At 42.3% G+C, this 11,251-nt stretch overlaps 1 pseudogene; it reads right to left on the bottom strand.

Moving 5' to 3' along the window:
* Window positions 1-1,462: 1,462 nt before the first annotated feature.
* Window positions 1,463-2,736, bottom strand: LOC121013104 (actin-related protein 2/3 complex subunit 2-like; annotated as a pseudogene).
* Between the last annotated feature and the right edge of the window lie 8,515 nt (window positions 2,737-11,251).

Consider the following 11,251-nt stretch of genomic DNA (forward strand, 5'->3'; position numbering starts at 1 on the left):
CACACAACAGTAATTATCTTAACAGAGCCTGGCCCTGCTATTTATAGTACTATTAGAAATAAGAGCTAAAGCTCAATGTTTCCAAAGTAAAAGCTATAATTTTTGGAAAATGACTTTTATTGTTTTGAGAATACAACTCTTTCAGTTAACTAAGGGTACATTTTACAAGTACCAAAAATATCTAACAAAAAGGTACATTAATTAAATTTTAGCCTCTGAGAGTAATTTGTTGGGGATTTTTTTAGTGACATGAGACAGACCTGCTAATATTGATTTTGAATTTTTCTTTCTTTCTTTTTTAAAGTTTATGTATTTATTTTGAGAAAGAGAGTACAAGTGGGGGAGGGGCAGAGAGAGAGAGAGAGAGAGAGAGAGAGAGAATCCCAAGCAGGCTTTGCATGGCCAACGCCAGCACAGAGCCCAATGCAGGGTTTGATGTAGGGCTCAGTGTGGTGTTACATGCAGGGCTCGAACCCAAGAACTGTGAGATCATGACCTGAGCCAAAATCAAGAGTTGGACACCAACCAACTGAATCACCCAGATGCCCTCTTCTCTTCACTTTTTAATTGGATTTTTGTTTTCTTTTTATCGAGTTTTAAAAATTCCTTGTATAATATCAGATATGTTTTGTACAGACTTTCTTCTAGTCTGAAGCTTTTCATTTCATTCTCTTAGCTAGCCTTTCATAGAACAGAACCTTTTAATCTTAATAAAACCTGACTTATTAATTTTTTCTTTCATGGATTATGCTTTTGGTGGCGTATCTAAAACATTATTGCCAAGCCCAAGATCACCTAGATTATCTCCTATGTTGCCTCTTAGAAGTTTTATAGTTTTGCATTTTACATTTCAATCTATAATTCATTTCAGTTAATTGCTTTTTTTAGAACAATTCAGAAAAATAAAATTCTAGTTTATCATTGGACAACACTGTTTCACACATATATGAAACAGGCCGGAAAAATAAATAAATAAACAGCAACTTCACTGACAAAAAAAGGAAAAAAAAAAAACACCTTTATCTTTGGCATTTTTAACTATCTCATACAAAGCAACTACTTAAAGTATAGCTAAGTACACACAAAAAAAGTTACCAAAATGCTCAGAATAAGATTGGTTTCTTGTTGTCGTTTTTGCTTTTTTTTTTTTTTTTTACAAAGTTTTATTTCTCCTTTGAGATTATAATGAACATGGACACACCAGAAGTAGAGTCAGAAGGAGGACAGAGAATGTTCCAAAGGCTGGTTTGGTCATCAGAGGTCATTAAAAATAACCCCTAAAAACATGTAGAGAGAGAGAGAGAGAGAGAATTCCAAGCAAGTTCTGCACTGTCAGCACAGAGCCTGACTTGGGGTTTGATTTCATGAACCACGAGATCATGACCTGAGCTGAAATCAAGAGTCAGATGCTTAATCAACTGAGCCCCCCACACGCCCCCCGCACACACACCTTTTCTTTTTCCTTTTTTTAATTCCTGAGAACTACGAATTCCTTGCAAGTGCAGCTTGTTTCTGCAGATTATTTTCCAAACATGTACAAAATGGAACCAAAATGGAGAATCCCTTAAGAACCCGAAGAGGTGAAACATTTAAAGCTACATTATCTGGTAGCAAGTGTTCCAGCCTTCAGTTGCCAGCCACTTCCTCATCCTGTTCCCAAGAGTTAGCTGGATGAAAACATCTTCCCAGTGATTGTTTTCACTTCTTTTTTTTTGGCACCTGGGCATGCATGATTTAGCACCTTGAGGAATGTGTTTGCCTGCATACTTGTGTGAATATGGGCCTGAAAGTCCTTGATGTGGTAGTGCAAATAGTCCCAGAACGTGGGAATCACCCAGAACATGGTGTTGTCTTAAGACTGGCATTGGTGTAGTGAGGGAACAGCATGAAGCTAAGATAGCCAGTGTTGTCACCCATGATAGCATCTGTCTTTCAGCTTGAGAGGAGGTTCCCTGTGGCTAAAGAGAACCTGTAGAGCTGTATGGCTGGCTCTGCCTCCTTCTTCGAAGTCCTGCATGAACACTTTTCCAATGGCCACATCATCAACATCCTTAAGCACTATGCTGAAGACAACTGTGACTCTGTCTTTTTAAGACTCGGCATACATGGTCTCATCATCCCTACATGGATAACTGCCCTGTTCTCTCCTTCTTTATCCTCTTCTTTGAACTGGAAGTATTTCTCAAAGACAGAGGCAAAACAATTTCATTTCAACATGCCAACCTGATGCACAGTGGAATCGTGGATGCCGGCAGATTTCCAAAGTCACAATAGCAAAAAAGATATTGTATCCTGACTCAGGATTTACCAAGAAGCTCCCATACACTCTCTTTAATAACTCATCAGCACTATGTGCCTCGATTCCTTGCTGAATTTCAAAGAAATACTGACCATCACTTTTGTTTTGTCTCCATTAGGATTTGAAATACGATAGCGGACTCCATCAAAATCTGCACATGTGACTGCTGCTTCTGGTTTGCTGTGAGGGGCTGCATTCTCGAAATTGAGTGCCAGCATCTCCTCAATGATGCACTTGTTTGCCTCCAGCACGATCCTGGCAGCAGTTGGCCCCAATGCCTGAACCCGCCTGCCCAGCCACCTAGCCACCACCACTGCCACCTCACCCACCTTTGCTGAGTGATTTATTGTTGTTGTTGCTTTTAAGCGCTTTTGAGTTTTTACCCTGATGATGTTTTCAAAACATTTTTCATCTTTCGGGCTTTCAGATTTAATCATTGTATGATTTCCTGAACCTGGAATGGCTTCTTTGTGGAATTAGCCATTCTGTAGTATTTATTAATCATAGTATTCAGATTCTCTCAGTGGTATTTGCTTATTCCATCAAAAACTGTTAGTGATCTCGTGTTTTCTGTCAAGCATCACGTAAGCAGCACATAGTTGAATTTTGATTTAAAAAATAATCTGAAAATCTTTGCTTTGCCCTTTTCCTTTTATGACATAGCTCTTCTATTTGATCTCACCTCAATCGTTTTATTGCATGTTTCTTCTTCTTCTTTTTTTTTTTTTTAAATGATTTGAAGTTTCGTTTGCTTTCTGCCTTGTACTGTTTGGACTATATCTAAACCTGTTTTCTGGTCTTGTTTTGCTTTATTTCTCATTACATTTTAGACTTTTGCTCACTTTCTCCTTGAAAGTCTTGCTTCCTGCAGCATCCATGAAGCCATGTATCTCCTGATTCTTCCGTCTTCCCTCTGGCCCTTTCTTCTCAATTACGATGTTAGGCCCCTCCCTCTCTTCCCATTCCTCAAATGTTGATGCTCTTCAGAGCTCCCCTCTTCTTCCCAACCCACTTTCTCCAGGCCATTTTGACCAGTTCCTTGGATTTAATTGTCATCCATACATTAACAATTCCCAATCCTTCAGATCTATCCTAGATCCCTCACCTGTACTCAAGACCATAGACATATAACTAACTGCCAAATATCTCCATTTGGACACCCCACAGGCACTTTAAACACAATGTGATCAAAATGACACTTGTTTCTTTCCCAGTGAACCTGATTCTCTGCCAGAATTTTCCCTCCAGGATTTGATAGCACTATCCACTTCAATCCTAAAGCCAGAAAATCTGGGAAGATATTTAACCCTCTGGTTTCCCTCAGCCCTCATAGCTCTCACCACACCTTTCAGTATTCTTGATTCTGGATTCTACATAACAATGGAATTCATCTTCCTCTCCCTGTCCCCAGAGCTTCTGCTATGGAGTTAAGTGACTACCAGCTCTTACTTACTTAGATCCTACAAAAGCTGCCTAATTGGTCTTTTTCAATCTATCCTCCCTCCTGCAAACAGAAGAATCTTCTAAAATGCAAATCTGTGTTGCTCCCACACTTAAAACTCTTCAATGGATTTCCATTACTTTTAAATAAATCTTGGAAGGCCCTCCTTGATCTTGACCTCACTTACCTCTGCCATCTCTTTTTTTTTTTTTTTTCCTGCCACCTCTCCTTGAGCCACCCTCTCTATCTCACTATATTCTCCAGCGATAGCTATACTACATTTATGTTAGCTCCTTGGACATGCCATGAACCCTATGGCAGCCACTGTAAATTGCCACCAGTATCCATCCATTTTCTTCTTTTTAAAGAATTGATCTCACTCCAGATTTAGTAGGGTGCATAACTGCTGGTTACTACTTTTACCAGCCACCCCTGCTGTTAGGTGTGGCTCTGTGACCAGGCTTTCATGAATGGAATGTCTGGAAGAGTGATATGTGCAACTTTAATGTCACTTCCTTAAAAATAAGTTGATTGCCGTTCATTCTTTTCGTGGGTCTGGAGTGTGAATGTGGAGCTGGTGAACAACTTTTGACCATGAGAATGAGGAAACACACAAGGAGGTTGGGAAGGCTATAAAACGGAAGGGACCTGTGACCATGAAGGACTATGTGGCATACAGATTTTTGAGTTCTTAATTATAGCAGTTTAGCCTAAGTATCAGTCAGGATCACTTGGGTAATGCTGCAGTAACAAACAACTCTTAAAGCTAAGTGGCTTAACACAACAAAGGTTTATTTTTCACTCATGCTACAAGTACAGCACAGTAAAGTGGCTTTGCTCACGTGGTCATTCAGGGACCCAGCCTAATAGATGGCTTCATCTAAATATATTCTTTAATGAGGACATAGGAGAGAAGGACACTTGGCAAACTGTGTTCTGTCTCTTAAAGTTTCCAGCTGGGAGTCAGGCACACTACACTCAGGGTGCAAGTCATACTGTCTCACCTAATTCAAAGAGGATTGAGGACAGATAATCCTATCATGTTTCCAGAAGGAAGGGAAGACCAGAATATGTGTGACTAGTCCTGATGACTAGCTCAGCTTCTGCCTTAATGTGTCTTAACTGGTGCTCCCTCAAAAGAGGTAGCCTCTGTTTCTCTTGCTTAAGTGTTCGTAGGATGTTTTCTTTATGTTTCCAAATATATATTTCAAAGATCTCACAAGACTATATCTTCTTCTTAATCCTTCCTGCAATAATTACCCTTGGGAATCCTAAAGTAACTGTTCCCTTTGCATAATATTTTCCTAAATGTTTATCTCAATATCTGAACTCTCTCCAAAGCTCCAGTCCTAGATTTCCAGCTGCCAATACCTGTCAAACTTGGCAAGCTTAAAACAATTGACTGCAGTACTTAAATCTGATTCTTCTGAGTTTATATTCTTATTTTGTTTTATCTCTGTATCTCCAGGCCTTAGAATTAGGGCCTGGCATGAGAAGGGGCACTGCATACTTAATGAATGAATGAATATTATAAAGATTTTTATTTATTTTAAATGTTTATTTATTTTGAGAGAGAGCATGAACAGGGGGAGGGGCACAGAGAGGAGGAGAGAGAATCCCAAGCAGGGTCTGTGCTATCAGCATGGAGCCTGACACAGGGCTCTGTCTCATGAGCTGGGAACTCATGACCTGAGCCAAAATCAAGAGTCAGGCGCTCAACCGACGGAGCCGCCCAGGTGCCCCTGTAAAGATCTGACAATGGCTTGCAAACCAGGAATCTTCTCTGATTCCAATTTCCTCCTTACGAGCCTGCGCACAGTCCTTCTCCTCGCCACAATTGGCTAGTCCAGTGCTCTTTGCCTAGCAACTAAATGATTACAATAGTTTTCTCACAGTTATCCCCATCAACATATTTTTTTCATTCTTCAACCTACTTTATGCAATGTTCCCATATTAATTTCCTCGAAGCATGTGACATTCTACAGCCCTGTAAGGAGTGCAATCACACGCAAGCAGCATGGTATGTTCTGAAGGTAAGCACAAATAAGGCACAGTCTCCACGCTTGAGCAGCTTACAGTACAGTGGGAGACAGACATGTGTCTAGAGACACAGAACCGGGAAAGCAGAGCCAAAAACAGAGGAGCACAAAGGTGAAGTGACAGATGTGACAGATGTTGAATCAGCCAAGGAGTCAGAGAAATGGAGTCACTTACTTCATGTCCTAACAGACAATTAGACATTCTCCAGAATCAGCATTAGATGGAAATAGGAATGATTCCTGTTTTGAGTCAGGAGGGGGAAGAACTGGGCACCAACTGGGGTTAGTTTGGGAGTGGGCAGGGATTGACCGCAATTTTTTCTGAGGACCTCTGTTTTCTCTCTGATGCGTGAGAAGGACAAAGGATGAGTCACTGTGCTGTGTAGTCCTCCAGGAAGGCCTGGATGTGCTGCCAGCTGGTGAGGATGGCTTGGTTCCCCATACCTGCTGGAAACCTCTAGCTACGTCCGCAGCATTCGATTTAATTCTACAAACAGGTACTGATGTACTGGGACCAGTGTTTGGCTACAGTAGGTAGCTGCTCTTCCTTGTCCTTCCTTGCACATCTCCAGAATTCAAGCTGTGTTTTGGCTTTCACAAGAATACTCAGATATACACTGCTTTCCAGGGGAGGGAGCTTGAAGTCAAATGAATTGCTGCATGGATTTTGTAAATTCAGAGCAGACCAAATTGCTTAGAAGCAAAGCCTTGGCAATGTTTTATTTACACAAGCCAGGCTTTTTTCAGAAAGAAAATAAGAGGGTTTGGGTTGGGGAAGGGGGCCGGGAGGAGTATTATTTTTGGAAATCCAAGGGCTGAATATGAATATAGAGCCAAAGCCTGGAAAATTAAAAGCATAGATTTTGGGAAGGGAAAGATCATCCTGTCCCCTGACTGCACCCCGCCCCCGCCCCGCCACCACATGCACCCCATCAAAAGGAATATAGTCTGACCAGCAGGCAGGAAGATGTGGAATTTTGTAGTTTACTTTAAGTGTGCCTTTTGTGCAAGGCCCTTGGAGAATAAAACAGATCATGTGATCTGATGAAGGTGATGGACAAATCCTCTTAACAGAAGCACACGAGGAGTGTTCTTTGTCTTCCTACTGACCTAGACTTTGTTATGATTCCTGGCTCTTATGCTTGGGATTCCAGAAGCATACAGTTTTTTACAAGATACTCTAGAAATGTTCATGGACCTTTCCCTGATGAATTTCCAAAAGGACTAGAAATGCCACTTTAGAAAATACACAGGATGCTGAGGTCACGTACATGAGCTGCCCAACACCAGCAGAGACAGGGCATTGGATTAAGCAGAATTGTACCCCCCCCCCCCGCCCCACTCATTCGATGAACCCGTAAAAAAGACAACCGGAGGCTTTCTGAAAGAGAAAATCTAAGCTTCTGTCCTCCAAGGCACACCCTAGAAAAGACTTAATAGCTAACTAATAATTATCAGGGAAACCAAATTACCTTTATAATAAGAAGTACACTACTCTTTCTTTACACGAAGAACTGCTGAGGATTACCTTGAAATCTCCTTGAAATTGGTCTAGAATTGCTTTATGGTAAAGAACCTAAAAGACACGTTTTCTTTCATTCTCTCTTTCAGGCAGATTTGTAAGAAAAAAATTAATGCTATGAAGCCAGCCATTTCTTTTCAAAAGATAGATCCTCCCCTGCCACACCTATTTTTTTTTCAATATAGAACTTTAGTATTGCTCAAAAGGATATGAGCATGTCAGGTGGCCTTTAAAAAATCCTTTTAAAAGAAAGAAAAAAAAATAATCCAGACAGACAGGAAATCACCAGAATTCCTTTAACTCTTTATAATTTCTGGAAACGAGGACACCTAGGGGCACCTGGGTGGCTCAGTAAGCGTCTGACTTCAGCTCAGGATATGATCTCACAGTTCATGAGTTCTGGCCCCACATCAGGCTCTCTGCTGTCAGCAGAGTCTGCTTCAGATCCGCTGTCCCCCACCCCCTCGTCCCCTCCTCAACTTGTTCTAAATAAATAAATAAACTTAAAAAAATAATAATTTCTGGAACTGAGAGAAGAGCTTGGAGTGTGGTTAATTTCTCCCCAAGGAAATGTCAAACTCTCATCAGTGGAGAAGCCTCTTGTCAACATTTAGGACTCCAAGGTGTGTAGGAACATGAGGAATCTTATAAGCTATTCCAGTCACCTGAACTTTTGTCAAGGCAAACCAGACCGATTCTGAACGGGTGGGTCATGGGTGCAGCCGGTACCCCCCTGGATCCTGTCATCTGGCTGAGGCGACCATGCCCCAGCTGGTGTGAGTGTTGGCCTCTGATGGTTCACACCTTCCCCTGTCACAAAGGCCGAGCCTTCAGCTGTGTGAGAGTCTCCTGCCTGGGAGGTCATGCCCTACCCCAGGGATGGACGGTAGAACAGTTGGCACCCAGTGACTGCCCACAGAGGTTCAAAAGGCTGGCCTCTCCTCGGGGCATGACAAACTCTGTGGGACAGCTGTGGTCAGCGTGTCCCCTGTGGGGCCTGGCTGAAGCCAGGCCATAGCTCGTCTTGACTTAGCTTTCCTTTTTGTCAGATATCTTGCTCTTGCAACTTTCTCTCTCTGGAGAGGATTCCATCAACAAATGTCTTCCACAAGAATCCTGTCTGAGGCTCTGCTTCTCAGAAAGCCAACCTGAGACAATGCAACAGAATAAAATCTGAGACTCTCTTATGTTATTTCTACAATCCCTCTTTTCTCCTTTTTCCTCTCTATGCCAGTCAATATTCACACTTTTCATATTTTCTTTCTTTCCTTTTTTTTTAATCAAAATCTTCCCTCAGGAAAAGATCTGACAGCTTCAGCCTCATACACATTAATGATATATTAGGTTTAAGGGTCTCTCTCCCAGGGTATTGGCATCTTAATGTGATACAAAGAACAGGACTGGAATTAAGGGATGCATTATTGGTGGCTCCAGAATTCTGAAGGGATGAGTTAACTTTTCAGCAGCTAAACCATCACATCACAGGTCATTATGTGCTCTACCTAAACATATTTCACCTTAATTAGAAAGGGCTGATGTCATTTGCTTGTGCAAAATTAGAACTCCTGACATTGTCACAAGGACTCCCAGGGGCCCTTCCAGCTTCCCCGTTCTTGTGAGGTCATGAAGGGGACTCTGGAAGCAGAAGCCAAGTGTCTCTTTCCCCACTGCTGTATCTCATGGCCTTATTCTTTCCCTGGAATTATGGAAAATTAGACCTGCTAGTTCAGCATTTCTCAAAGAATTCTGTGTTCAAGCACCTTTGGAAAACATAATTTATTATCCCCTTTTCAGGAGGATGTATAGTATTATTAATATATTAAGTCTAAGAAATAAGATTCAATATATTAAATAAATTTAAATATATTAAATAAAGAATCCTATTTAATTTACCAAGCCCAGGCTTTTCTAAACTTATCCATATTCGAATCCAATTTTTATGGCTCATCATTTAGGAAATACCCATCTGTTCCAATCTCCTTATTTTACACATAAGATCCGGAGGCCCCGGAGTTAAGCTTCTCTGATTTTTCCAACTCCCTGGGTGACAAGCCACCTCAGTGATGTGACACGTCCTAGAGGCAGTGCTGTCCCGCATCCACACTGACAATGTGCTGTGTGCCATCACTGGACGCTGTACCACTTTGCCAGCTGACGTAGGCTGACGGCACAGCCACCTTCACAGGGTCACTTCATGTGGTTAATTCAGTGTTGGCCATGTAAGCTTCAGACCTCCTATCGTATCTGTATAAATAGCCAAAACTGTCCCGGACCCAAGTTGACTAAACAAGTGACCTGTTTGTTTTTATTGGGTGTGTTTTGGTGAAGCTGAAACATGCCTTGGAGATCCCAGGATGTCACCTGTTTTAATTCACAGACATTCTGTGTTCCAGCAGATCTCAACGACTTTGATGATACCAATTCTCCGGTTTTTTATCAGCGATTTTTTTTTCTTAACAAAGTGATTCACATATATTAACATTTAGCAATTCTAGATTCTTTTGCTTTCTGGTTTAAATTATCTACATTCCCTATTTAATAAGAGTTTGGCTCTTTTTAAAAAAAAATTATGTTTTATTTATTTTTGAGGGCAAAAGAGACCACGAGCAGGGGAAGGGCAGTAAGAGAGGAAGACACAGAATCTGAAACAGGCTCTGGGCTCTGAGCTATCAGCACAGAGCCTGATGTGGGGCTTGAACTCACAGGCTGCGAGATCATGACCTGAGCCAAAGTCAGAGGCTTAACTGACTGAGCCACCCAGGTGCCCCATAATAGTTTGGCTTTTTGATCAATGAAGTCAAATTGAAAGGCTCTTATTCTGTGAAAAACCAAAGGGTTTACACTCAAATAGGCTTGTCTTTCAGCTCCAAGCCTGAGGACTCGAGTGTCTTCAGAGATAGGTCACAAAGCTTGCGTATGTATAAATAAATTAGAGCCGTGAGTGCGTGTGTGCATTCCAAAATAAATCCTCAGGCTTCCTGCTCCCTATTCAGCTCAGCTGAGGAAACTGTAGCCAAGTGCTGCTCTAGCTGGAAAGAAAATCAGCCATTTTATACCCTGTTCAGTATGCAGGCTTTTATCTGGGTCTAAACGTGTGTATAAAGAAACCATTAGGACAGCTTACTTCTTGGCCACTCCATCTGCCACCTCAGCAGGAGCGGACACACCACAGAGAACCTGACCAGGCCAGTCTGGTGCGGCCACGCCCCCCATCACTAAGGAAAGCCTCCTGTGCAAGTTCAAGGATGCACTGCCCTACAGCCTTGCAGCTCAGGACTTGCAGCCGGCAGATTGGCTTGGGGCATCAGTGCCCCTCTCCCTTCCCAACCATACCAGTGAGAGTGTCTCCTGGTTCCTGACCTGCCATCCATCCTCCTGGTTGGTTCTCACTGTGTACCAGTGAGGAAGAGAGCAAAGCAAAACAAATATTCCCATAGTTACATGCAGAAACATAATATTTCGAAGTTAACGAGGGCCTTGAACATCACTTCCGTGCGTTGAGTTTCACAGGGAAAAAATCTGCTATTCCAGGAAGGCATGCCATCATCATTTCTCTCCCTGTGCTTTTGGAGCAGGTGTGTTTTGGAGCCTTTAGCAATACAGCCTTTCCCTTTGCTAAACCTCGATAGTGATGTAAGCCTCCATGTGCACGTGCACGCACATGCTGATTAGGGGGTTGGGAGTGGAAGACACCATGAAATGGAAGGGAGAATAAAGGGTGGTGATGAATTGAGTTCAGAGTAGTGAACAACACTTTGGATCCCATGAAAGATTCCAGAAGCCCCATGTCATGGGCTTAGGAGGCCACTGTCCAAGGCCGAGGCCCAGAAGGCTTCAGCTAGAGCAACCCCTCTCCCCAGTGTTCTGGGGCGGGGCGGGGGGGGTCCTTCCTGCTCTCCCCCACACCCCACCCCTTTAATTAAACATATTTAAAGTAGTGCACACGGGTC

Source organism: Herpailurus yagouaroundi, unplaced genomic scaffold, assembly GCF_014898765.1.
Source record: "Herpailurus yagouaroundi ecotype Mexico unplaced genomic scaffold, PumYag 198, whole genome shotgun sequence".
NCBI classification, from domain to species: domain Eukaryota; kingdom Metazoa; phylum Chordata; class Mammalia; order Carnivora; family Felidae; genus Herpailurus; species Herpailurus yagouaroundi.